This window comes from Rhodamnia argentea, chromosome 4 (assembly GCF_020921035.1).
Source record: "Rhodamnia argentea isolate NSW1041297 chromosome 4, ASM2092103v1, whole genome shotgun sequence".
NCBI lineage: Eukaryota > Viridiplantae > Streptophyta > Magnoliopsida > Myrtales > Myrtaceae > Rhodamnia > Rhodamnia argentea.
The window spans coordinates 11,634,116-11,659,812 of NC_063153.1; the positions used below are offsets into that span (position 1 = coordinate 11,634,116).

General features: G+C 39.6%; 1 protein-coding gene and 1 long non-coding RNA gene across 2 annotated transcripts in view; both read left to right on the forward strand.

Annotated features, from left to right (window-relative positions):
* LOC115727986 (disease resistance protein L6-like) overlaps positions 1–25,697 on the forward strand; it is a 449,825-nt gene that overhangs the window by 263,565 nt on the left and 160,563 nt on the right. The gene's annotated exons all lie outside the window — the stretch shown is intronic.
* Positions 986–1,478, forward strand: LOC125314729. Its single transcript, XR_007198150.1, has 2 exons — positions 986–1,266; positions 1,299–1,478. It is a non-coding gene; the product is annotated as an uncharacterized LOC125314729 (long non-coding RNA).

A 25,697-nucleotide genomic window follows, 5' to 3' on the forward strand; every position in this document is an offset into this window, starting at 1 on the left:
GTGTGGTCTAGTTTGCGATCAGCAAAACTATGTTGGATTAGCTTTCACCTCCAGATTCTTTTTTTGTATTGCAGTAGGACGAAGGATGAAAATATGGAAGTGATTAAGGAACTTGCTTTTGCAATTCTTTGGTACTTTTCCTTTCTGAAATAGAAGAAAATGGTTCTGCAAGGGGTAGTCGTTAGATTAATAATGCATGTGGGCATCTTACCATCCCGTCTTGCTTCTTGCAGCTACAGATCCTGGAAGCTTCGATAACAGTGTTGCAGGGCAGCAGGTTAGCATCATTTGTATGTAATGTTGTCGTTGTGTCTGATCTATATATGGTGGATTTTGTTGGCCATCGATGCTTCTACTTGATTGCTTAGTCAGTCTCTCTGATTTGTCTCCTCTTTCGCTTTATTTCTATTTTTTCACTTATTATCAATGTGAGGGGACTTTTATTGTGTCTGCATTGAATCAGCTAGTGCGGTGTAATTCTTTGGGTCCGGATAAGGCATATGTGTGTGTGTGAGAGAGAGACACTGGTATGAGGAAATGAATATTGGATGCTTCTGATGAAGCAATTGCTGAAGATGTGCTTTGCACTGTCATTGCACCAAAAAGCATTATAACGTATTGTCAGCGTGATTGGGATGGGAAGATTTTCTGTCCGAGCGTTTATTGGGAAGTACTCTGAGTTTAATAGTTAAAAAAATGAAATACGTGGTGCTATATCTTAATTCTGACTATGCACTGAGGAGAAAGGCTATTCCGAAGCCAGTTTGTTCTCTTTTGCTATTTCGAAAGGCTAATTTATATGTTGATGGTGTACCATTGTACCTCCGTCTTCTGATTTCATTGGCAGAAAATGGTGTTGCATACGGTGATACTCGTAAAGCTTATTCATATTGAGGTAAAGTTTATGTTGGTACTATTCACGAAGCAGACGACAATGAGACATAAGTATTCTGAATTAGTAACACTTCTTAAATCTACTTAGTTTTGAGATGCTTGAAGTTCACTTTCCAGCAATTATTAATAAAGAATGCTTTATCTTTTACCCTCCTGCTGTTTTTTTTTTTACTTGGCTTTATACATCCTTGGAAAAGCCCTGATGATATCGTTTTCATTTCATCCTATTGCAGGTGCATATCACACGATGTGAATAGGCAAAGAGTTATAGGGGGATCTCTACAGTGCTCCAGTTTGGTGCAGGCTTCAATGGTGTGAGGCTGATATTGGGGGGAGGAAGCCAAAATGGGTGAACTTGATGGGTGCAGACAGGTTTTTTTTTTTTGGTTGGATGGTGCAGAGAGGTTGAACGTTTTCATAGATGCTAGAGATGGTCGCGGAATGGAGGCAAGGTTGACACTGAACAAACATGACTGGCATTGCTGGGTCATGACCAAGAACTGTTGGTGCTTGTACCCTTGTGTCATGGAATGGTCACCGGAATATTTATGTTAGATCGAGTATCTATAGAAACTTTGGTCGCATGTTGTTTGCTTTTGTTGATCAATTTTTAGTTTGTGATCAAGTTGGTGACCCAACCAGTGATTACCGGTGTTCAATTGTGATTTTATGTATACTACTCGCGAAGCTTCCGGTAGAATTACATGTGCACTCTTTATTCGTGCTTGTCCCAATCGACTCTATTCGAATTTCCGGTTATTATATACTTATTATAAGAGCTTAGTGTATCATCACTTAATTAAAATTTCCATATGGGTTGTCGAGAAGTGTCCAACCGTAACCCTTCCTTGCGTCGTTTAGAAATTGAGCGAGCCTTTGGCATCTTAAAAAGAATTGGAAGGTTCTAACTAATTTGTTAATAGTTTGACCAAAAAAATAAAAACTAATTTGTTAATATATCTTTTGCATTAGTCTCAAAATGAAAATATAAAAGTTACCGTTGTTTTTTATTTCAATTTTAAACAAGCAAAATTAAAAAAAAAATTAAATGGATTACTTTTCACAAATATGTTTACCAAACAGCATTTCTCCAAAATTGCTTTCCAAAGCAATTTTTAATTACAGTTTACCAAACGGTCTTTACATTTCAGTAAACCCTTTTAGGCCAAAGGCTTTCCCCAAAAGTTAAACCAAACGCACTCCATAAATGATCCATTGTCCGCATGATCGTCTGACCCATAAAAAAATATTATTTTATTCTAGTTTTAATAGACTAGTTAACTAAACTATTCTATTAGTTATAATAAATTATAATTTTAGTTATAGGTAGGGCTATACGGACTTGAACCGTAAACCTTCTCAGAAAAACAGATCAAGTTGATTATTATCAAAATGATTCGAACTGTTTCAAAGACCAACATGCCCTTTTTTTTTTTTTTTTTTTGCGTTGGGCTTTTTCATTAACTGATCAAAATATTAGTTAGTTCTCTATCTCTTTTTTTTCTTTTTACAAATATAAAATTCTGGATCGAATTTGGATATCGGAAGGACTTCCCTTATTTTTTCGAGAAAGATTCTCGCACCGACATGACAAATGCTCGTCTGTATCGAGGAGTTTTTCAGCACATTATTGGGTGTGGAACTAGATTGCAACTCGTAAGCTATTTGGCTCAACTAATCATGTACATAAACAATTTATATTAATTTTATAAAACTATATCTTCAATTGATAGTCCGCCATCTTACGAATTAAATCTACGACGAAAAAAATGTCAGAATTTGTGTGACTTTATGTATTCCAGATAACTAGGATAATACAAGATGTAATTACAGTCTAGTTTCTTATTTCCTTCCCTCTATCACCTTGATGTCCTTTTTGTACATATGGCATATGCCAATTAGTAAAGTCAGCAATAGTTGCTTATGAGGTTATTTAATCATTGATTCGTCTATGGAATGCTATTTATAATTCTATGAAGGTGAGATCTTTGTTCATTTCTAGGAAATGCAACCTTGGATCTGTGGGGGTAGCATATATCTAATCAAGCCAATAAGAAAAAAAATTGAAAATTTATCCGAATGACAACAGATTTGTCTTTATGTTCTTTCAAGGAATCTATAAATTTGAATTTGTTGAAACGTCTGGGGCACTTCATTTAAAGTAATCATCGGTCTTAATCAAGTGGTACAATCCACATTGGCGTGACGTGTGAGCTTAAAATAAAATGATAAATTGTTGCGGGATTAGTTGGTAGGTCGGATCATTATGACCAGAAAAGATTCTAAAGGAGATAGCAAACATTCAAGATGGTCCAAGACAGCAACCCTTTAGAAAATTGTTCCTTAATTAAACGTCCATCTAACTAAATAGATGAGCACTATCTTCTAACCTATATATGTCACAACTAAATAAGAACAATAATCATTCCTTGATTGGTTTTGTCCACTTCTACTAAACTAGCATATAATATTTGTGTGGAAATGCCTCGAACCAGCCATTCGCCCACTGTATTGTCATCTTCTTCATTCTTTGAATCCAAAAACGCGCGTTAGGTATGCCGGATCATGATACGGCGAAGCTGGAGTCAATCTGTTCACAGTTCAACGAAAACAGCGTGTTAATTTTTCACTAGAAATAGAAACATGTCTCCATGCGACGGTATCATGTCATATCAAACTTGGGAGTAAGATGATTTTTGAACATACGTTTCATGTAGTGTTTTTATATTTCTTTATGTTTAAAATATTGATCTAGATCGGTTGAACGAAGGATCTTACATACTCTTTACATACATCTGCCCTCTCTCCACATATCGATTTGGGTTTTTGGGTTCTAGGAGATTTCAATGCGATTTTACTTTACCTATTCCTCATAATACCCAGGGAAATTGTGATCGCCCACAAGCCGATGCCACAACCACATTTGTCGTCCCCTCCCTCCTTTGAAGACCGGCTTCCTTTGTAGCGAGCTTGGTGTCTCCACCACTTTAATCGAGCTATCGATGTGGCTGCCCCTAGATGTGGAGGATCGACGGTCATGCTTCCAGGCGGCCTCGATTCTCATGTCCGGACTTGATTTTCCACATACAAACACAGAGAAGGTCGAGAATGAAAAGATGGAAAAGAGAAAAGAAAAGAAATATCATATCATGGACTTTTGGAGGGATAAATTGAAAACGTAAATTTATGCCCTAATTTATAGATGATTTCACTATATGCGAAGCGTGCGTGCTTAAATTTATCATTTTGCGGACGGAATAGCACATGCAGGTGGGCTGAGGGACAACGGATTCACGTCCAACAGAAATCGTTAAATCTATTATTTGGAAGAAGATTCGTGGGATCAACTACGTCCAACTCATTCGCTGATGATTTTTTCACCCTTCCATCCGAAGATTTTATAGATTATATGCACGGACGAGACAATGCCATGTATCACATAATCACACGCGCACTCGAAAGAGGATATCAGGATTTAACCTGATTTAACTTGGTTTTTTTTTTTTTTTGGGGGTCAAATTAACCTGGTTCAATTGACCAAGAATAGGACCCTTGGAAGCCTACTTCCACTGTGAGAAACCCCAAATTCAACGTATTATCTTTGGGGGATTTCATTATCTTAAAATAAGCTAAAATATATCTCTGAAGATAAACATGAATATCTATTGGAAAGGAAAATACAGTTGTTATTTCATTCTTTACTAATTTGAGCCAAATCTCCTATTAAATTTGGACTCTGCTAATTAGTTTTCCTTATCTTTCCAATACTTCCCCTACAAGCTAGGGCGAAGATGTCATCAGAGGTCTACTTGGTCATCACACGTTGAAAAGCTTTGGTGGAAAGCGCCTTAGTAAATATGTTAGCCAATTGATTTTCACTTCTAAAGTTTGGAGTCTTAATTGTCTTATTTTAAACTTTTCTCATGGATATAGTGAGTTGAAATCAAAAAGGTACTTTGGGCTCTTATTTGAAACAAGGTCTATTTCAAGCCCTTTTTTGAGAAAACTAGAGCACTTGAGGCCCTTTTTCGAAATTTTCCCCTCAAACTTTACGAGAACTATGGAAAAGACTTACTATCGTTGGAAGAAAAGTACGAAGGTAAAATTGTCCGGTTTGCTTGCTGATGCTTCTACTTGGCTCTGCTTATGAATAACAAAGGGGGTGTCTAAGTACACGTGTTCTTGCCAGAGTTGTCCCACAGGAAAAGGCTTGTGCCATTTTTTGGAAGTTTAATGGCGTAGGTAAAGGGGGAAGTTTTAATTGTCATGGCGTTTTTGCTTTCATCTTGAATGATTTACCTGATATCGGTTGTTGTTATGTTCCACACCAACTGTTTGTCGAAATTCCTGATTAGCTTCATTCTCGGAGACCCATGTTGTGTTGTTCTTTATCGTTCCCAGTTTTCTATGACAGACCTTCGTTTCGATCTTTTTTAAGCATTGTCCTGTGATATCTCTTTGCCTTCATTTATTTATTATTTTGGGTTTTTACGTCCAATATGTTGAGAGTCTCCTTCCGGAGAACGACTATGGCGGGCGATAATACTTGCATGGAAAGTAGCAAGCTGAAACGTCGGAAGATGGAGAAAGATGATAGATGTGACGCTATTAGTAATCTGCCAGACTCAGTGCTCCTCCATATTTTGTCCTTCCTGCCCACGAGAGACGCCGTGAGGACAGTGATGGTCTTAGGATTCCATTACCTCTGGACTTCTACCCGCCACTTATCTTTCGATCACTGTGCTTACCACAACTGCAAAGGGGAGGAACGTGCTTTTGAAGTCGATGGGAGATTCGTGAATTTATCGACCGTGTGCTAACTCTGCACGAGAACCCCACAATTGATTCGTTTTGTCCTAAACTGCCCAGATAAGGTTTACCGATGTTATCCTTATAATGAGGATCGTGTAACTGAGGATCCAAGAAGTTAGAACAAATTTGCTACGTGGATTCGTTTTGCAGCGAGGAGAAAGGCGAAGTTCCTCGATTTGAGCTTCTTAGGGTGTGCTAGGCAATTCCCAAATAAGCTTTACGTGCTGCCCAACATTGTTCGTAGGTGTAGCTGCTTAGTAGAGCTAAAGCTGGCTTCCTGTGAGGTCGGACCAGGGGGGGAGGTCCAACTAAGGTCGCTTAGTCTAGAAAATTGTTTATGAAGCAAATTCAGTAAACTGACGACAAAATGGCCGACATGCTTTCTGGTAGCCCGCTACTGAAAGAATTGTCTCCTGAATATTGAGATGGCCTCCTAGAGCCCAAATTGTGTAGTGGCCCATCTATTGAAGAGTTAAATTTGGTGGGTCGTGGCTAGTCGGAAAATTTTGATCTTGCACAATCAGATATAAAATGTTTAACCATTGATCAGCGTGGGGGTCTAGAGCTAGTTTGTCTTAATGTGAAGATTCTGGATATTGCTGGGCATATAGAGGGTGTCAAGGTGAATGATGTGTCGTCACCGGTTGATACGTCCCTCCGCTTCGATCGTTATTCTAGATGGCCGCTTGGGAAATATCGTGAGTTGAGATTGCTTCTGCATAAGCATAGCTACAGTCCTTATTTTATGCCATGCGAGTGCTGCGTACTGGTATGGTTTCTCTCCTGTTGCTCTGACCTAATTTGTCTTGCTTTGAGGTACTTGTGACTGATTAGCATACCGATCCTTCAGGTAAGGAGTTTAGCTATTTGTTAGATAGGAGATTCTCCCTTTTCAATTGTCCTAAAATTTGTAGAAGAGAGGTCGAGTGAACTGATTTTAAATGGGTTTCATCCGAAATGGCAAGTGGCTGTGCCGTTTCTCTGCTTTGGGTTCCGTATTCTGTTGCTTTTTGAAGCTTCGGTTCATGCGGTAATATCCTGGATGAAGAGTAAACAAAAATATTATCTACTTAGGCTGGGTTCTTTAAATTATGAACACATAAAACTTTTATACAGCGGCCTTGCTTACATCTGCTAGCCTATGGACTCTGAGCAAATGTAAACTATTATCAGTAACCCACTCATGTAACCGAAAACTACGGTTTGTTAGGTGCCTATCTTCCTTGTGTCTCCGTTTGCCTCGTGGTATTTGGTGGACGATATTGTCCTTCATTTTTAATGTGACATCTATTACCATTTTAAATGTGCATGTCCATGTCCATGCTCTTGTGATTTGTCTTTTCTACGTAATCTGATTAATTTCTTGACAAGACCGAATTCGGTGGTATCATACTAATTCATTTCAGTCAGCCCACACATACACATGCTCTTGAGGATCCCCAATGTATCTCCTGTACTAATTTTCCTTTGAAGTCGGGCCAAGTAACTCTTTTTAAATTAGGTATTAACCATATGGGAGCTGACAAATCAGCCATGCCCATCTTTCACCTGGAAGCATGTGATACTTCGGTTGCATCCGAAAAAGCGGCACCTCCCCAGTATTTCTAGCTTGGTTGAGAGCTAGATACAATTTTCTCTTTCTTTTTTTTTTTTTTTTTGGCTTTTTAGGAAGTTAATTTAGTTCATCTTATTGAATTGGATTTTCGGCCTTAAAATATGAATTGTTAGAATTCTTGTGCAAATCGTAGCTTCATGGATGATGCGTGGAATGAACATCTCTCTTTTCACTTGGATCTACTCACACACGCATTATGCAATAGAGTTACGTGACGTCCTCCCTTATCGTGAATGTTTCTTATTTTCCTTATATTAGAGTTGAGGCATCCGTTAGTCATTCCTATATTCCAAAATCAAGATTACTGCTGCATACAAAGAATTTAATGTTGCTCGCTATTGTTATGGAAACAAGGAATTGAATAATAAACTAAACAGAACAAGGGGAAATCACGAATGATGTTAGAGCTTACTTTGTCACTTGTTTTAGGCGTGAGAGTTCTTTTTCTTTTTTAAACAATCACGAGTGATGTTTGAGCTAAGTTGAAGACCTTCCATGAGAAAATCGGTCATAATTGTGCACTTTAGGTGATTTGGTAATCGACCCCTTCTACTCTGAATCGGATGAAATCAGTCCAGCTTGGTATGATTCTATTTCATCCGGTCCTGACACAGTAGACTTATCATAGTAACATGACCATCGAACATCGATCGGTAAACGCACTCCCACCACCGCCATTCCTGGATAATAAATATTCCTCGAATATGAGATTCCACAAAAAAGAGCACTCCCACATTATTTGCTGGAGACCTAATGCAAACAATGTGAGAATTGACCAAAGTCGAGCCAAACAGGGTTTGATTTCCTAACCAGATAGATAGTTTCGACTTGGTCTGGTCTCGCCTCGGTGCAACATTTGAACCGAACTTTTCCCCGCTCAATCTATTACATCCTAGATCCAGCTAGTAAAGTCGGTTCTTCACGCTCCTCAGCCTCATACTTTATTTGAATTTCTAGACACTATAGCGGAGCTCACAAATCAGCCATGTCTATCTTTAGCGCTTCAACTGCCCCTTAGCATAGTGACACCTCCCTGGTACATCCAGCTCGTACAGGAACACTAAGTATAGATTAATTGGTTTCGGAGGAGACTCAAAACCAACAAGTGGTTATGGGATGTCGACACGTGTCTCCAATTTCGTTTAGTGAAAACAGCTGTACTGGCACCTTGGGCGCTCTAGACGCCATGCCAACGGCTATTGCATCCTTAGTGACCAAAACTTTTAAAACAAAATCAGCTTGGTCGACGAAAAATAGCCAGGAGTATTGGCGGGTTGGAGAAGAAGACGACGTCCAAAACCCTTCCACTTCTACTCAGCGACTTGTTTCCTTTGTTATTAAGATATGGGGCCATCGGAGAAAGAGGTTAAAATAATAGGCCTCAAATATTCATTAAAGCCCTCGCATTTATCACAATCCGTAGCATATATCCACCTCATAACCATCTAGGAGTCCCACGGGAGAGCAAACTAGATCAGATCGGTCTAGACCGGCCGGGTTGGTCCGGTCTTTGAGGGGAGCAATCTGGTCCCTGATCCCAATAAATGAGACCGGTGACCAGTCCCCGATTCTATGGTGAATTAGACCGGACCGGATTGCCCAAAATATATATAATTATATGTGTATATATATACTGTTGGAGTTGGCAAATACTTCAGAGACCCCTATTTCTCACACCGAGCACCCCCACGTAAGCTTAGGAAAACTAAAGTATGATCCGATGACATATGACCCCTACGTGCGGAATGCGAGAGTAAACCTAAATCATATGTTTAGGTTTTGGGCCATTTTATGGCATATATATTTGCTCGTTTTTAGCCATTGGAACGAGTTATGCGGCTGTAAACCTAAATCATAGTGAAATCTCTTTGTAAAACGTAGTCCTATTATGGGATGAACCCGAGTAAATTTGTGCGTTGTCTATTTTTCTAATTTTTGTGTGATCATTCCGATTGAGTGTGCAATACAACCCTTCATATACAATTAGAAAAAAAGTGGGAATTTTTGAAAAACTAGTTAACATAATTTTCTCATCTTCTGCTCGACATTCACTCCTCTCCTCTCGCTGGATGCTCGCGTTTCGCCTTTGTAATGTTGCTTTGCTTGTTGAGCTCTAGTATCATTCCAAGGGATCCAATTGGAGATGGTTTAAAGCAAATTGAAACCAATCAAAGGGAATTTCTAATTATAGAGAAGCTGCTACTTGCAGTTTATAATGACAATCAAGATGGGAAAGCCTTTTGAGGAACTTGTCAACGATTTAACGGCCCTGCCCTGGAACTCTATGATCTCAACCTATTTTCCTATCCAATCACAAGCGTTTAGTAACCCTTTAGAAAGGAGAAAGGAACTTGTCTAAGATGCTAAAACTTTTTACTTCTTAATTCTTCGGAAGTTAAGAGGGCTTTTAGTCGATATGCGATCTCCAATTATGTTTTGTCTTGATTCAATTTATATTTTGTCTTAATTATATTGTGCAAATCCATTGTTTTGTTCGCACTTGGATTCAATGAAGCATAAGTATAATCTCACTTTACCTTACCAAAAAAAAAAAAGTATAATCTCACTTTGAGCTTGATTCTTCCTAACTCGAGGAGAATGATGTATAAACATAATCATGTTTAAGTTATTTTAAGTGTTTTTCTTCTCAATTAGTTTATTCTCATTATTTTAATATTATAAGTACTCATGTGATGGTTGTACGATGGTCATATGTATGTTTTATTAGATTCGATAGTTGAGATTGGAAGCTGTTAGTTTAGATCCAATCATTAGATTTTTATAAGTAGTTGGTATTGTCGTTCCCACTAGGACTAGACCAGGACCGGGACTACCAATTTGTTCCCCAGTTCCATATCGGGACCGAATTGGCCCAAACTATGCACACCCCTATCTGGGACCAATCGAATCCAATGTAAGTGCGGCGAAGATGATCGTCCTCTGCATAAACCAAAAATCACCCAAAAAAAAAAAAAATCGGATTCTCCATCACTAATAGATAAGCAGAGGCATTGGCAATGGGGCCAACCCTAGGATCATGTGTGCTATGATACCATATTTTGACAATGGTCGTGCATAAAAGAGAGATAAAAGAAGAGAAGTGAAACACCCAATAGTTAACGTGGTTCAAACAAGAAAAAATCCCTTGGAAGCTTACAGTAGTAAATCTCCCAATTCATCTTGTTTTCTTCGATAAGAGTTTATTATCCTTTAATAAAGAGTAACGCAAAGAGTTACCGTTATATTTCCGACTATATTAAGATTAAGAAAATTTGCATCTTTATCGTTCCAACACTCTTCATTTTCACTCTGAAACGTCTCCGGGCTTCATAATTGCGTTTTGCTTGTGGCATTTGGCTTAAAGAAGGCCACGAAGGTCAACTCCTTCTGAATCGAACTCCAACATCCTTAAATTTATTGATCAAGTCATCAACCCCAAAAATACTGCATGACATGATTAATTCATATATCGGCATAAGACGAATGTAGTTTTGATCGGCGTCTTTATGCATTTTAGTTCACGGTCGTGCGGTTACTGGTATATATAAATATATCTAAAAGCTGTTTATGCTGGTTTTTCCCCAGCATCTTCTTCTCGCTCCACCAGATCTGACAGCCCCATTGAACGTGCTAGCTACCCGAAAGACTTGTTCGTTGCTGGTCGATGCTGCTTTCATTATCGTCCTCGCAATTATTCATCCTTCACGTGATACTTGTTCGCGTTCGTACAATTTCTGGTTCATGTTTTACCATTTCGTACCTGGTGGACTTGTCGGTCACTCCAGCTTTTCTACACCTAATGAATATAAGCGTGGCCCATTCCTCCACTTTTGTGCGGGACCATTGTCAATTGCGGAGCAGATAACTCACGAATTCAAAATGTCAAAATGCTTAAGGATGTTACTCAACTAATGTCGAAATGCAAACTGATTTGATCGATCAAATTGATACCTTTTCTATGGAAAGAAAGTTTCATTCATTTGTCATAATCTAACATGAGAGGAATAATCATGAAAGATTAGATCTATCACAACATCGGAAACTAATCATGCTGATCAACGGAACCATCACTATTAGGCACATGCCGAGATCTTCTCCTCCAGAACTACGGCTTGCAATGTGCGACAAGGTTCGCCGTCGACAACAAGTTCTTGTTGAACCAACCAATCGAACGCCTCTAAGAAACTCTTAGATCTAGAATGAGATCGAGAGAGTAAAGCTCGTAGATTTATATGTACACCTAAATCGGGAAAAGAGAGCTTCCGCCAAATCTCAAGGAAGTCATAGAACCATGTCCCACGCACTCTGTTGGTTGGACTGACGGCGTTCTCATAAAATTTTCAGTTGCCAGCAGATTTATGCACCACGGCGAGCAATGAAAATCAACAACACCGGGCAAAAGAAAACTCTAAACCAGGCCAAAAAAACTACCAGATTAGATCGGAAGAGTAAAAATAAAAATAAAAAAGAGGCCAGTGAGAACACAGTGTCAAGGGGGATCTGGAGAGAGAAATAAAGGAGGTTCTTCCATTCGGTTCTTGGACCAAAAAGAAAACTTCACCGACAGAAGACAGGAAGAGAGGGAGAGAGATTGAGATTTCGGGCCTCAGCCGTCGTCGCGTCGCTGCCAGCTGAGCTCCCTCAACCTCCTGATCGTGCTGTCGAATATCTTAATTCGATCTTATCAACGATGCAAGAAAGTAATGGAAATTCGCAAAACACAAGAATTTACGTGGTTCGGCAGCAGAGATGTTTCCCCTACCTACGTCCATGGGAAGATAAGATCTGTTTCACCAATAACGCAAAAAAGTGTACAGCCGCTCTTTCTCACACACTTTCTTTTTCGTAAAGACTTATTTCGCCCTAAATATATATAGCGAAACCCTACATGGCACAAATTACAAAATTGCCCACATAGCCTAAAATATTTAATTTTCCCATAGAAATCCTTCTATAACCGAACATAAAACGCCTCACGGCGGCTCGGGGACCCCCATGCTGTCTAGTTGCAGGGGGTCTTTCGGAACCGCCTCAAAATCTCTTGGATAACAGAATACAAGACATCAACCTCAACACGTGCTCCTCTTCACTGTGCTTATACGGCTCGCTTTGACTCCGGTAAAATTAAGCCAAAACGAAGTATCAGTGTTCACACTCAAAATAGCTCGCCCGCCAGGGCATGGCAAAATATGACATGCAATATGTGAACATGTGACATGGCAGAATATGAGATATGCAAGCATGGGGTATGCAACAATGTTATGACACGCAAGTATGATGACGAGTAAACATGAGAATGCGAACATGGCAAATGGACTAGAGATATGCAAAAAATATGCGATGGAAACATGGTATGCCCGAAGATATGATATGCAAACATGAGATGAATTTTTTAATATGTTTTTTTTTCTAAATTTTTTGGCAATTTGAAGATGATGCAATCGACTTGAATGCCTTGGGAATAAGTATGCCACGAGTGCCACAACATTTGTACGATGCTCACATGAGTGTCATAACTTTTTCTTCACTCACTTGAGTACCATATTGGAGGAAAATCGCTCGCTTGAGTGCCACTTCCCGCGAATCATCCTATATGGACTTTTTATTTATTTATTTTTCAGCAACACGCGAATTTTTTTTTAATTTTTCTAATATTTTCTAAATTTTTTTCTTTTTTTTTTATTTTGATATTTTTATTTTTATTTTTATTTTTTTTGTTCCTTTTTCACCTTTGGTTGGCATGGGTCGTCGGCCACGACCGATTGGCCAAGGGGGGAGGGCCGCCCCGCCCGGGAGTGGCAGGGCCGCGAAGGCCCCGGACAGAATCTGTCGCAACTCAGGCGGCGGCGGGTGAGGGCCCTCGCGGCCCCGTGGGCCTTGGGTAAGGGTCATCGCGCCATTAATTGTAGTGGCGCGACGGCTATCGACCGCGGGCGAGGGCGCGATGGCCCTCGCCTAGATCCGGCAAGGGCCTTCGCGTCCTTGCCCACCGCCGCCGAGGCTGCGACTATCCTAGCCGAGGGTCATCGCGGCCTCACCGGCCAAGAGCGAGGCGGCCCTTGGCCCTGGGGTCGCCGATTGTGGCCGGAAGGAAGTGACCATATTCTGTTTGAGTCGATTTCGGTCGTTCGCAAAAATTCCAATTTCCACTTCAATCTTGCGGATAAGTCTTATCCGCAAGTTATCTAAATTTCATATTTTTGCTTCGGGCTCAAATTCGAGACATATTCTAACAATTAAAATGTATATAGAAGTTGCTTTGAAGAAACAAATTTGCAGAAACTTTAATGACCGTAAATATTTCATTGTTGATATGTGGTGCCGTTTGGATTCATGTATTTCTTGTTGATAATCAATCAAGTCATTCGTCTTGTTTATTTATGCGGGTTTTTTTTCAATTTAATTTTTTTTTAATATTTACAAAATTATTTTTTAAAAAAAATTATTTACCAATTTGGGCCTCGCTCGCGAGTTGGGCCGCCGAGTAGGCCCTGTTGGGCCCGATGCAGGCTGCTCAGCGGTTGGGTTGCCGAGCAGCCCACCTGCTGAGCGGGGCTTTTTTTTTTATTTTTAATTTCATATTTTTTAAACATGTTTATAGTTATTTTATTTATAATTTTTTTTCTTGTGAAGCTTATCTTTATAACATAATTAGCAATAATTAATGTAAAAATTTATTAAGATCTATAATTAATAAATAATGTTGTAATTATGTAATTAATTTAAAATATTCATAAAATAAAATTAGTAAAATAAAAAAAATGAGATTTTCATGATATATTCATCTATTGGATAGACATAAATCCAATCGGAAGGCGAAACGGTGATGTGTCAAGAACCGGCGGATCGGGTCGACGACATTGGATAGGGCTCAAATTCGGTCGGTTGAAGCGAAACGACATCCTAATCAATAGTCACCGCCGAACGATGGATTTTTGCGATTCGAGATCGTCTAGATGGGTTTTCCTATTTTTTTAGTATTTTCGGGAAACCGCAGCAAAAGAGTTAAAAACCGCATGGAAAGATTAAAAACCGCAACGAAAGAGTGGAAAGGCAAAACTTTGGAAGAGCATATCTCATCGCTCGGGCGTCCGTTTGAGACGAATTTTTTTTTTATTTCACGTAATTTTTCGAGAGGAATCCATAAAACGCCGTTTTCCTTGTCAATTTTGCATTTTCTCCCTCCGGTGCCACTTCTCGATATCAAATGAACCCTCATTTCCCTCTTTCCTCTTTCAATCTTTCCATGCCGGACTCATTAAATCACGTATTTTGTAGTGGGAAAGGGGTCTAGGCAGTTTTTCATGTCCAAATTAAAGAGGAGAGAGGGAAAGGAGGGTTCATTCGATATAGAGAAGTGACACCGGAGGGAGAAAATGCAAAATTGACAAGGAAAACGGCGTTTTTTGGGGGAAAAGTCGGGCCAAACCGCCTATGGCGGTTTGCAGTGGATTCATCTCGAAAAATTACGTGAAATAAAAAAAAAATTGGTCTCAAACGGACGCCCGAGTGATGAGATATGCTCTTCCAAAGTTTTGTCATTTCTTTATTCGTTTCCACTCTTTCATTGCGGTTTTTAATCTTTCCATGCGGTTTTTAACTCTTTTGCTGCCGTTTCCCGTCTACCTATTACTGCGGTTTCCAACATATTCCCGCGGCTATATTACATTATATCACAACATTATTTATTAATTATATATCTTAATAAATATTTACATTAATTATTGCCAATAATGTTATAAATATAAGCTTCACAAAAAAATATAAATAAAATAAATATTCTAAGTATCAATAATTAAAAAATATGAAATTAAACAAAAAAAAAAAAAAAGAATCGGGCCGGATGGTTGCCGAGCAGCCTTGCTCGGCGGACCCACTGCTGAGCGGGCCTCGCTCGGCAATTCAACCGCCGAGCGAGGCCCAAATCAGTAAATATTTATTTTTAAAAAATAATTTTGTAAATATTTATTTAAAAAAAATTTGGAAAAAAACCCTATTTATGCTTATATTTATTTGAACTTGAGGGATAAGGATTCATAGATAGCTGGCTTGCGTATATATTGCGGCTGATTGCTGTTTTTTCTTGATTTGAAGAAACCCAAAAGCAATTTATAGAAGTCTGTCCATGGCAATTTGTCTATACTGATTCTTGAGAAGCCAACTTTGTGTATTTATTACACGTTCGTTCGTGCATACCTATGAATATGTGAATATTGCTGGTTAAGGGAGGTTGACAGGTATTCTTGATTAATCATCATCAACGGATTATTATACTAATTTGATTTCCAGAAGTGTTCCCTGATAACCTGTTCCTCAATTGGTGAACTATAGATTGAGGTAGCTAGATGTTGCCACTATCTTGCTTTATGAAACATTTCCTCTTTTTATTAGTTGCCTCAGCTCTTGTTTTGGCATTGGTGCAATGTAATTAATTTAGGTTCTAGATATGAACCGTGAACCATATCACCTAATTTGCACTTACCCCATAGGGGATGTTTCATGGATCGGATCATCCAATAGCTTTTAAGGCAAAACAAAACTGCCATTTAGATGCTTTTACTAGTGAGGCCCTCAATTCTTTTGAGTTCCATTCTTAACATGATGTAGTCGAGATGGTGTCAGATCGAGCAAAGAAGTTGCATCTCCTTCAGCTGCTGCTTTGTAAAGCCACCTCTCTATTTTTCAGTCCGAAGCAAAACGTGTTGGGATTGGGATTCTCCTTAGTTAGTTGGGTGAATCAAAGCATTAAAGCTTTGTTGACTACGTAATCCCAATGAAACAACCTCGCACGGGAAAAATAGATTCTGGTGGCTCCATGTATTGGAAAGATGCTTGTCATCTTCGTAAATCCACCTTTATTAATTGGTGAAGATTCGAGAGCATGGAAGAGAGGTCCCATGGCCATCTATAAATAGGGGATGGGTTGAAGCAATCCTTTTTGCATCAAAGAAAGAAATTGTCGATAAGATCGATAGATTCGACAAGCCTTTCGACAAGAGAGATCCTCCGAGAGAGAGAGCAAGAAAGCCACCATTGAGTGAAGAGTTTGAGAGAGTAATATCCTCTTGAACTAGTGTATCCCACCACAAAGGCGAGGGTGATCCACCAAATTCGGTGAGGAAATATTGTTGTAATTGTACTATTATAATGGAAGATCTTCGTGGTTTTTCCCTTTCGTTTTCGAGGGGTTTTCCACGTAAAACTCGTGTGTCTTCGCCTTTACACTACTTTATGTTTTCTCTTTCATCTTGATCACGCAAAGTGGGAAAAAGGAATCGCTTCTGCATACCCGTCTTTTTCCCAACAATGGTATCAAAGCTTGGTTCAAGGGCATTGTCTGTTTCAAGATGGAGGCCACCATCACTCACGATGGTGATATGTTCAAACTCACAGCGGAGAACTATTCTTATTGGAAGTCATGATGGAGGACCACCTCTATTGCAGGGACTTATATGAGCCAATCCTAAATGAGGAGCAACCGGAAGAGAAAAGCGACAAAGAGTGGGAACTCTGGAATCGCAAAGCAGTCGCCATGATCCGCAAGTACATCGATAAAAGTTTGTTCGAGCATGTGTCGACATACACCGGTGCTCACGAATTATGGACAAAGCTAGAGTCCATGATTCAAAAGAAGATGCCTCGCAATAAAGCTCACCTAGTGTGACGATTGGTGAAGCTGGAGTACAAGGATGGTCAAAGTATGATCGAGCACTTGAACAATTTTAAGGGGCTCATAAATCAATTGACGAAGATTGAGATGAAGATTGATAATGAGTTGCAAGCCCTTCTACTTCTCAGTTCCCTACCAAAAAGTTGGGACACGTTGGTTGTTACTCTAAGTAACTTAGCTTCGGAAGGGAAGCTCTCCATAGATGCCGTAGCCGATAGCCTTTCGAACGAAGAGGCTAGAAGAAGAGAACGAGGGACGTCCAACCAATATGAAGCCAATGTTGTCGACATTCATGGGAAAAGAGAGACCCGTGGAAGAAGTAAAAGCCGCAGTCATGACAAGTTTCGTGGGCGGTCTAAATCTTGCTACAAAGTAACTTGTTATTATTGCGGGAAGCCGGGTCATAAGAAACCGAAGTACCGGATTCTTAAGAGAGATCAAAAGTCCGGCAATGTCAAGCTAGACCAAGTTGACCCAAAGAAGAAGGAGGAGAAGAGCACTACGATGGTCGCTGCAATTGAAGTTGATGATATCTTCCTAATTGGAGAAGCCAACTACCTCAATGTTGCCAACGATGATAGTTCGTGGATCGTTGACTCGGGTGCGTCCTTTCACGTCACTCCACATGAAGGCTTCTTTTCATCCTACCAAAGTGGTGATTTTGGTACAGTCAAGATGGGAAACCGCGTCACCAGCAAAATTGTTGGAATTGGTGAAGTCACTTTGGTGACCGACGCGGGATATAAGTTAGTATTAAAGGAGGTGATGCATGTTCCGGATATGCGTCTCAACCTTATCTCAGCCGGGAAGCTAGACGATGCTGGTATGGTGAATCACTTTGGTGCAGGCAAATGGAAACTCGCTAAATGGAGTATGGTCGTCGGTCGAGGAAACAAAGAAGGTTCCTTGTACGTCATGCAAGGCAGAGTATGCAATGGAGATGCTAACGTTGCCAAAGGTGACTCAAGCTTGGAGCTGTGGCACAAGAGGCTTGGTCATATGAGCAAGAAGGGGTTATAGATCCTTGCCCGTAAAGAACTACTTTCCGGCATAAAAGGCCAATTGCTGGAGCCTTACATTCATTGCTTAGCCGGCAAACAACGTCGAGTGTCTTTCCGAAAACCAGATCGACCTAGAAGGAGAAGGTATGTTCTTGATCTAGTTCACACCGATGTCCGTTCGATGACAGAGAAGTCCCTTGGTGGTGCTTACTACTTCGTCACCTTTATCGACGATCACCCCAGAAAAGTATGGGTATCTTTATTGAGCACGAAAGATCAAGTTCTCCAAGCGTTCAAGGAGTATCATGCCATGGTAGAATGGGAGACGGGGAGGAAATTAACGTGCGCGCGAGCCGACAATGATGGTGAGTAATGTGGTCCATTCGAAGCATCCTGCGGGTCACATGGTATTAAATCGGAGAATACACCACCAAAGACGCCTTAGCTAAATGGTGTAGCCGAGAGGATGAACCGAACCATTGAGGAAAGAGTCTTATGCATGTTATCTCATGCCAAACTACCCAAATCATTTTGGGGTGAGACCGTGAAAACTGCAGTTGATGTAATCAACTTATCACCGTCAAAACCTTTGGATGGAGAAATCCTAGAGGAAGTTTGGACAAGAAAGAAGGCGTCATACGGTCATCCGAAAGTGTTCGGTTGCCGAGCGTTCGTTCATATTCCTAAAGACGAACGATCTAAGCTCGATGCAAAGACCAAGGAGTGTATTTACCTTGGTTCGCCAAGGGATGAGTTTGGTTATCGACTTTGGGATCCTATCGAAAGGAAGATTGTGAGAAGTCGCGATGTTGTATTTTTTGAAGACCAAACTCTTGAAGACATCAAGAAGCCCAATACCAGGATCATTATCCATTCCAATCCTGTATTATCCTCTAAGGAGCGTGATGATTCAAGGGGAGAAACATCGCAGAACAATAATAAAGAAGCTGGTAATAGCAATGTCGAACCACCAACAGAGGAGCTTGTCGAATCGACAGAGACAAAGCCGGTCCAATTAGAGCTTGAAGTTCAACCTCAATTGAGGAAATTCACTAGAATCGGGCGTCCCTCGACCGGATATCCTGCTGATGATTATACGGTTCTTGCAGAAGAGGGGGAGCCTCGGTGTTATGAAGAAGTTGTGACCAGCGACGAGAAAGAAGAATGGGTGAAAGCCATGTAGGAACAGATGCGATCCTTGCATGAGAATCATATCTATGATCTAGTTGAGTTACCAAAGGGAAGGTGAGTCTTGAAAAATAAATGGGTGTATAGACTCAAAGCTGATGAAAACAGCTCGTGGCCAAGATACAAAGCTCGAATTGTTGTTAAATGATGTAACCAGAAGAATGGCATCGATTTCAATGAGAAATTTTCACCGGTGGTGAAGATGTCATCGATCCGAGCTGTCCTTGGTATAGCCGCCACCCTAAACTTGCAGATTGAACAACTCGACGTGAAGACTGCATTTCTTCACGGAGACCTAGAGGAAGAAATCTACATGGAGCAACCCGAGAGTTTCAAAGCTTCGGGTAAAGAACACTTGGTGTGTCAACTCAAAAAGAGCCTCTATGGTCTAAAACAAGCACCAAGATAGTGGTACAAGAAGTTCGATTCGTTCATGGCGCAACATGACTTCAAGAAGACCGACGTTGATCATTGTGTATTTATTAAGAGGTATGCCAGCAGTGATTTCATCATTCTTCTACTTTATGTCGATGATATGCTAATAGTCGGGCAAGACTCGAAGAAAATTACTGCTCTTAAGAAGGCCTTGAGCCGGTCTTTCGCTATGAAAGATCTTGGTCCAGCGAAGCAGATCCTTGGGATAAAGATAATTCGGGATCGTTCGAAGAAGCTGTTATGGCTATCCCAGGAGAGATATATCGAGAAGATTCTCAAGAGATTCGATATGCATAAGGCCAAACCAATAAGTACTCCTCTTGTTGGACATTTCAAATTAAATAAGAAACAGAGTCCATGACTGAGAAAGAGAAAGAAGAAATGAACAAAGTGCCATATTCATCGGCGGTTGGCAGCCTCATGTATGCAATGATATGTACTAGGCCCGACATTGCTCATGATGTCGGTGTTGTGAGTCGATATCTTTCAAATCCAGGAAAGGAGCATTGGGCTACTGTTAAGTAGATATTTCGATATCTTCGGGGTACATTGAAAAGATGTTTGTGTTTCGGTAAAGAAGAACCCGTGTTAGAAGGATTCATGGATGCAGATTTAGGTGGTGATATTGATTCAAGAAAGTCAACGTCGGGGTACTTGACTACCTTTGCAGGGGGAGCTGTGTCTTGGCGGTCTAAGCTTCAAAAATGTGTTGCCCTGTCTACCACCGAAGCCGAATAGATTGCAGCCACGGAAGCATGTAAAGAAATACTATGGATGAAGAACTTCTTACTTGAGTTGGGTCATAAGCAAGAAAAGTATGTGTTGAGTTGTGATAATCAAAGTGCCATACACTTGGCGAAAAATTCTGCCTATCACTCTCGATCAAAACATATCGATCTGCGTTATCATTAGATTCGGGATATAATAGAGGAGAAGCATATACAGCTCGACAAAGTTCACACCGACAAGAACCGGTCCGACATGATGACCAAGTTTATTCCATCGAAGAAGTTCGATGAGTGTTGCGAAGGTGCTGGTGTAGTAACCCTCTCTAATTAAGTCGAATAGGGGGAGATTTGTTGGGATTGGGATTCTCCTTAACTAGTTGGGTGAATCAAAGCATTAAAGCTTTGTTGAGTACGTAATCCCAATGAAACAACCTCACACGGGAAAAATAGATTCTTGTGGCTCCATGTATTGGAAAGATGCTTGTCATCTTCGTAAATCTACCTTTATTAATTGGTGAAGATTCTAGAGCATGGAGGAGACGTCCCATGGCCATCTATAAATAGGGGATGGGTTGAAGCAATCTTTTCTGCATCAAAGAAAGAAATCGTCGGTAAGATCGATAGATTCGACAAGCCTTTCGACAAGAGAGATCCTCCGAGAGAGAGCAAGAAAGCCACTATTGAGTGAAGAGTTTGAGAGAGTAATATCCTCTTGAACTAGTGTATTCCACCACAAAGGTGAGGGTAATCCACCAAATTCGGTGAGGAAATATTGTTGTAATCCTACTATTATAATGGAAGATCTTCGTGGTTTTTCCCTTTCGTTTTTGAGGGGTTTTCCATGTAAAACTCATGTGTCTTCGCCTTTACATTACTTTATGTTTTCTCTTTCATCTTGATTACGCAAAGTGGGAAAAAGGAATCACTTCCGCATACCTGTCTGTTTCCCAACAAAACGGGGCTTCATAATTGCTTTTGCCTTTAGCATTTGGCTTTTAAGACGGCCATGAAAGTCAAAGAGCAGATCAAGAGGGAGAAAGTCTTCGGTTGGAGTCTGACAGGGAAGTGTTGAGTAAAAACACTTTTAAGGACCAGATCACTGTTAATGGGAAGTGAGTGCTCTGTTCACCGGGCTCTTGTGAAGGGGCTTCACGGATTTGATAGCTAAAGCTCACAGAATTAAGACCTTACTTTCAATTGGTTGTCCAATCCTCTGAAAGCCCTTTGGGCTTACTATGTTCTGATTTAAGTTTTTTTTGTACTCGAACTCTTTGAATTAGTTTAGGAGCAAAAAAAAAAACACACACACACACACACACATCAACATCAACATCTTTATCAGAACCATTGTTCTGTTGGCATTGGAAATTCTTTAAAATTGTTGATCATGTCATTAGCCCACAGAAACCCGATGACAGTATTAGTTCCATTCTCTTTGAGAATCGAGCATTCACATGAATTTTGAACCCATGAAAGGCGCAAATCACTGTAGTTTTGAGTGGTGAATATCTTGTGTAGATAAAAGTTTATGCACTTTAGTCCACAGGAATGCAGTTACCCGTAAGAATAATTTTTTTCCTTAAAAAAGAAAGTATATTTAAAAGCTAGGTGTGTGCTGGTTTTTTGGGGAAAAGTGTCCAAAAAGTCCTAAATCTATTGCATTTGTGCTAATTTAGTCCTAAACCTTTTATTGCTGCAAATTCAGTCATAAATCTTTTACATTGGTGCCAATTCAGTCATAAACCTTTTATTGGTATCAATAGAGTCCTAAACCTTTTGGATTTATGTCAATCGGTCGTAAGACTTTTTGCATTTGTACATATTGAATTAATCTAGTCAATTTTGATCCAAAATCGCTAACATGGGCGTCAATTATCCTACGTGGTATAGCCGATACTGATGTGGATATTTTTTAAATATTATTTAAATTATTTTTAATATTTTTAATGATTTTTTTTAAAAATTATATAAAATATTTAAAATATTAAAATAATAATAAAAATATCTACGTCGGCGCCGACGATTCCACTTAGGACAACCGACATCCACATCAGAGATTTTCAATCAAAATTGACCGTATTAACTCAATTTGTATAAATACAAAAAGTCTTATGACCGAATTGGCACCAACTCAAAAGGTTTATAATTCAATTAGCACCAATAAAAGGTTTAAGACTGAATTGCCACCAATGTAAAATATTTAGGACTGAATTTGTAGCAATAAAAGGTTTAGGACTAAATTGGCACAAATGCAATAGGTTTAGGACTTTTTGATACTTTTCCCAGTTTTTTTTCCAGCATTCTCTTGATGATAAATTGTTATCTATATGAGTGTCGAATATATACTAAACTGAATTTTAGTAGTGAAAAAATGAAGGGTTCCACGTGGATCTCGTTGCACGAAATAATTGCTCGTTGCCGGTGGATGCTGCTTTCGTTGATCGGCTTTGGAATTATTCACTCGTCACGTGATTCCTTTTGGTTTTTGGTTTTTCGGGAACACATTTGTCTTCACATACTGCGGTGTTCAATGGATGATGTTGCAATCGTCCACACTATCTCGGTTCATGATTTTCCTATTATGAGTGCTGATTTTGTTTTCCAGGCCTAGCTATAACTACCGAAATCTTGCTTATGCACGATACAGTAGCCACTTCGTGACTTTCTCCATCGTTTCAGCCAATACTTAGTCTTCAGAAACTTATACATTCATAACTGTGCAGCACATCAACTGTATTGTGCCAAATTAGCCTATAATGACTATTGAGTGTCCTCGTATGTCGTTCATGATGACTTCAATCTAGTTAAAATTGTGACAATTCCACGATGCAGGGGTATGAAATTAATCTAGTCAACTAATGAAAGTGCTTTTGTATATGGCAGCCAAGTAGAGATTGTCAAATCGGTTGTTGAAGAGGTATTGACGAAGCTGGAGATAAAACAAAAAAAACTGCCTCGCCATTTTGTTAGAATTGATGCTCAGGTAAAACACTTGATAGAGGCATTAGATATCAACCAACTTGATGTACGGCTCATTGCCATATACGGAATGGGTGGGATCGGTAAAACAACTATGGCCAAGGTCATCTTTAATGAACTATGTGCCCGCTTTGGAAACTGTTGTAGCTTCCTTGAGGAAGTTCGAACAAACTCGTCAACAGAGGAGGGCATAGTTTGGCTGCAGAAGAAATTACTATCTGACATTGTTGGTTTAAGATTAGCAGAACAAGTCAAGGATAGTGAACAAGGAATGAAGAGGATTGAAGAAGCACTCTACACTAAGAAGGTCCTTGTGGTTCTTGATGATGTTACTGAAGAACATCATATTGAGAGACTAATAGGAAATTATTCATTAACTATAGGATCTCGCATAATCATTATAACAAGAGACAAAACTATTCCACAATATGAGGGATTTAATGGCGAAATTCGACGATACGAGATGCTAGAGATGGATGCTCCTCTTGCACTTCAGCCTTTTTGTCGACATGCGTTTGGTATAGACTCTCCTTCGGATGATTTTCATCAGTTTTCAAGTGAAGCTGTCTCAAGTACAGGAGGGCTTCCTTTGAGTATTGAAGTGATAGGTTCGTTACTTAAAAAGAGAGGCAAACCAGTTTGGGAAGAGACGCTGCTCAATATGAAGAAAGTGCCAAAGAAAAGGATTCTAAAGAAGTTGAAATATAGCTATGATGGCCTAGACGAAAATGAGAAACAAATTTTTCTTGATATAGCATGCATTTTTCATAATGAGAAGAAGACCAATGCAATTTACATGTGGACCAGTTGTGAATTGAATCCCCTAAGCGGAGTTGAAATCCTTAAAGAGAGGAGCTTGATAAAGATCTTGGACGATGACACATTCTGGATGCACGATGAACTAATAGCATTGGGAAGGGAAATTGTTCGGGAAGACAGTAAATATGACCTTGGAAAGTAGAGTAGGTTGTGGATTGCAGAAGAAGCCCTCGATATCCTAAAATCCGAAGAGGTAAGTAAGAAAAGTTTCATTTTCAAATGGAAGTTTAGGGATTCTTTCATTCTTCTTCTTTTTAGGGTCTTACCCATCTTTTTCCTGCCCATTGGACTTGTAAAACATAGTGATTGGAAGTTGACAAAACTCTTCACATCATTGCAAAATTTCACTTGCAGAAGAAGGACAAGGTTAAAGCACTTGACATAGATGGATTGCATGACTCCATAGAGATTACAAATCAAGAGTTCGAAAGATTACAGAACCTAAGATTCCTCAAGTTATGCAATGGAACATATGTTGGTGACTTTGCAAAGTGTCGTTCAAATTTAAGATGGATTTCTTGGCGTTGTCCTCGTCAAGGTTTTACGGCGGACAATTTACGTTTGGATCATCTTGTTGTTTTTGAACTTGGTGCAAATGGCTTCATGGATGATTCAAAAGCATGGGACTTGATCAAGGTAAATAACATGTTTTAATTCTAGTCCAATAGTCCCGGTGTGTGTGCCATGCAATGGTTCTTTCACTTGACATGCCATTAATTTTTACATATGGGGCAGAATTTGAGAGTTATCTCTCTTACCAAGTGCAATGGCATAATGACAATTCCTAACTTCTCTAAATGCTTGCATTTAGAGAGGTTGACTGTTGCACACTGCAACAAGCTCAGGAGGATCAAAAGCTTAATTGGAAATCTTCCGTCGTTGATTGAGTTAAATATTGAATGGTGCGAGGGTCTTACGGATTTGCCTGAAGAAGTGGGGGCACTAGTGAAGCTCAGTCACTTGTCATTGCAAGGATGTTCTAAGTTGAGCAAACTGCCAGGCTCACTTGGAAATTTAACCTCATTGATAGGGTTAAACTTATTAAAGACGCACATTACAAGAAGCCATTTGCAATCGGTGAAGCTTCCGCCCTCTCTGACATACTTGCAGACACCCGAGGTGCGGTATCTTCTTCTCTATATACAGTGGATGGCGTGTGTGCATGGGTTCGAAAATTGGTTTGTTCTAATTTCAGTTTGCTGCTATAGCTCCGTATAACTACAGAATCGGAAAAAAGCCAAATATTATTCTGAAAGTCAGCGAATGAAAATAAAATTTTCACCCAACATTATCAGAGATGGTAACTAAATAATTTTAATCGCGTTAGTGGTCCGTCAACATGTTCTTTTTATTTTGATTTTTTTTTTAAATCTAAATTAAAGAACCGCACAAATGAGTGTTGGATATCATGTAATACGATATGTGTTTATTTTGACGTCATGTTTGGCCACTGCTGTGTAATTAGCTTCCAGATTTTGAAAAGTTATATAGATTACACCTCACATTCGCCCCGCCTATAGAAACTTTAATTTGTGTTGCATCTCTTAGATTTTTAC